The following is a 3,572-nucleotide window of genomic DNA, read 5'->3' as shown; positions in this document are numbered from 1 at the left end:
GCCTTCTGCCAGGAATTCCTCGGAGGGGGAAAGTTTTCTAAGTCTAGACACACAACACAACACAACACAATAGAAAGAACCACCCAGCATCACGGAATACATGAGCGCCTAGATGGGACTACACGTCAATGATCAGAACTAGAAAATGGAAGCACAGCAGTCTTCACCAACAATTTTATCACCCGATGTTGCATAATGTCGGTCGAAACTTGTAGTGCAATGTATAGAAAGTTTTAAATAAGAAGCATTGAATGACGTAAGAAAATTTTAAATAAGTTCTAAAAGGAAGCGCTGCTCGTGAGACGGTGAATCAGTGGCATTTATTGAATAATAAATTATGTGCAACAGGATGATACATTATAATATTTTAGAGAGCCAGAAAATTTGTTTACAAACAGATATTTACAGCATTTAAGACTACTTTTGCGTGTCGCCCTGGAATATTCAGGACAGAAGATTAATATTTTTAAAAAAATTATTCCAATTATTGTTATTAATATTTTGCATATTTCCTTTATCCTTGAAGTTTAATTTCATTTTATAAAAATTTAGTGTGGGAAAAAACGCCTAGCTTTCCTCTCCCCTTCCGAATCATATTGCGAGAAATGATACATTGTGTGTTCAGATTTGGCGAATGCTCGAGAGAAAGTCGGGACGGTGAGGTCAAAGAGCACTCGCAGTTACAAGACTTTTAGCGGCCTCCGTAGTCTAGGGGTAACGTTCCCACCTCACGACTCAAGGCGGAGGTCATGGAATTTTTAAGGNTAGATGGGACTACACGTCAATGATCAGAACTAGAAAATGGAAGCACAGCAGTCTTCACCAACAATTTTATCACCCGATGTTGCATAATGTCGGTCGAAACTTGTAGTGCAATGTATAGAAAGTTTTAAATAAGAAGCATTGAATGACGTAAGAAAATTTTAAATAAGTTCTAAAAGGAAGCGCTGCTCGTGAGACGGTGAATCAGTGGCATTTATTGAATAATAAATTATGTGCAACAGGATGATACATTATAATATTTTAGAGAGCCAGAAAATTTGTTTACAAACAGATATTTACAGCATTTAAGACTACTTTTGCGTGTCGCCCTGGAATATTCAGGACAGAAGATTAATATTTTTAAAAAAATTATTCCAATTATTGTTATTAATATTTTGCATATTTCCTTTATCCTTGAAGTTTAATTTCATTTTATAAAAATTTAGTGTGGGAAAAAACGCCTAGCTTTCCTCTCCCCTTCCGAATCATATTGCGAGAAATGATACATTGTGTGTTCAGATTTGGCGAATGCTCGAGAGAAAGTCGGGACGGTGAGGTCAAAGAGCACTCGCAGTTACAAGACTTTTAGCGGCCTCCGTAGTCTAGGGGTAACGTTCCCACCTCACGACTCAAGGCGGAGGTCATGGAATTTTTAAGGGCGGAAAAATTCAGGGAAGAAGTCCTCCGGGAGGGACTGTAAGCCGTGGGTCCCGTGTCGTAGCTTTACGGCACGTAAAAGAACCTCATGCCTCAAGGAGGTCTCTGAGCTAAATTAAGGACATTTCCCGCCCAACAATAGTCTCTAACGCCTCCGGTAGATGGGGGAAGCATCTAGATACCGCTGAGCCAATAGAGGCCGAACTCGCTGGATGAGTCGGGACTGATGGCACACACCAGTATCGGTAGGGTATAGAGACTGGTAGAATATCACAGGGGGACGTACAATAGACCACTGGTCGCGGTGCATGGGGAAGCCCACCCCCTCCAATAATAATAATAATAATAATACAAGACTTTTCCTAGAAGAGGCAAGGGGCAATGCGATGAACACCGTCTTTGGACTTCAGACCGGAGTGTATTATATTACAAGCAATTTATTTCTATTTTTACATCCCTCTCTTACACTGGGAATATATTTCGACAATTACTTCCGATATTTGAACTTCTCTTCTATGAATTCTGTACTGAACTTAAGTCGCAAGCACATTTCATAAATATTTAATTTCTACAACACAGCGCAGTCGATATAGCGATGGGCTACGGGCTGGACTTCCGAGAAATGTGGGCTCCATTTGAGGCAGAGGAAAGAGATTTCCCTTCTCCAAGGAGTCCAGAGTGACCTGGGGCCCACCCAGTAGGCATTGGGGGCTCTTCATTAGGGGCACAGAGGCTGAAGTTGGATGAGGCTGACTATTCACCTCCATCAAGCGTCGAAATTAAGAAGCTACCGTCTATTCTGCGCACACATCCTCATGGCTTAGTACTTAATTAATTAATCAGAAGAGCAACGTTACGAGAATTTTATTCTCTTCCAGAACACGCACTGAGTTCTAGGCAGAGAAAATACGTATGTGTGTTGTTATGTCTATACTTTATCTTTAGTGTATTTATTTCGTTTCATAAGGAAAACTGGTTCATGGTATTATCATGTTCGCGCGTGTGTTCACCCAATAACTTCAGATCCAACTGGAGAGCTTTCAGTATGCCTGACATGAACAGTATTTGTTGGAGGCTACAATACGTTCCCAGACGTACAATTGTAATTACCGCCAATAATATTAAATTGGCAGCCTTGAGAACTCCCAGCCGGAAGAGACACTAACACAATTAAACATACTAATGTGAAATAAATTGCAATTCAATATAGCAATGTAAAATATTCACATACCGGCCTGGGGAATATAATCACTTGCTTGAAAACGATAAATAATGAATTGTTATTTGTTACAAAATTAGATAAAAAAACTACCTGAAACGTATCTGCAAACAATAATTTAGTGTCTAAAACATTACAAACACAGAGAATTGTGCGAATCTTTGAAGTTACATCACACAGTTGTAAGTTAGTAACATTCCATAGCGATAAGTACGAGTATATCCCATGCGTAGAAACGTATTATTACACATCGTTTGTTTAATGTTAGGTGGTTTTGTGATTGTTCTTCAATATAAGTTTATATTAACTTATTTTTCACAACATGTTTTTGCTCACACACGGCCATCATCAGATACATTAACTATACGTGTAATTATGGCCAAAGTTTCGGCCTCAAATAAGGAACGTTCTTCGCATTTGTCATGATGGAGTGAAGAGAAAAACAAAGTGTCCCTGAAAGAACCTGAGACCTCTCAAATGAAATGCCTTGACAACATCTACCAAAACGTTAGGTCTGTTAGATATTAAACAGGTTACATAAGGGCTAAATACAAATTTGTTTCATTTTATCAATGACAAGTTTCTATAAAATCTGGTAGAAAACAAAGAACCATATTACACGAAAGCTGATATTACTAATGTGAATGTGCTTTTTTTTTTTTCTTGGCACTACAGCCCCAGTGGGCCTAGGTCTACCTCCACGAACTTCTCCGTTCACTTCGGTTTTTCTAGATCTTACACATACGGCAGGATTCCTAGGGCGGGTGATCAGCTCGTCGCAAGGCCTCTACCTGTATACAAACACAGAAAAACGCACACAAACATCCATGCCCTGAGTGGGATTCGAACCCACGATCCCGGCTTCCGAGAGAGCGAAGACAGTGCACGCCAATGTGAATGTGGTTAGTAATTTAAAAAGAGATATATACCGATA

Source organism: Cryptotermes secundus, unplaced genomic scaffold (assembly GCF_002891405.2).
Source record: "Cryptotermes secundus unplaced genomic scaffold, Csec_1.0 scaffold71, whole genome shotgun sequence".
In the NCBI taxonomy this organism is placed as follows: Eukaryota; Metazoa; Arthropoda; class Insecta; order Blattodea; family Kalotermitidae; genus Cryptotermes; species Cryptotermes secundus.
The sequence above is the reverse complement of the archived record's forward strand: the minus strand, read 5'-3'. Positions refer to the sequence as shown.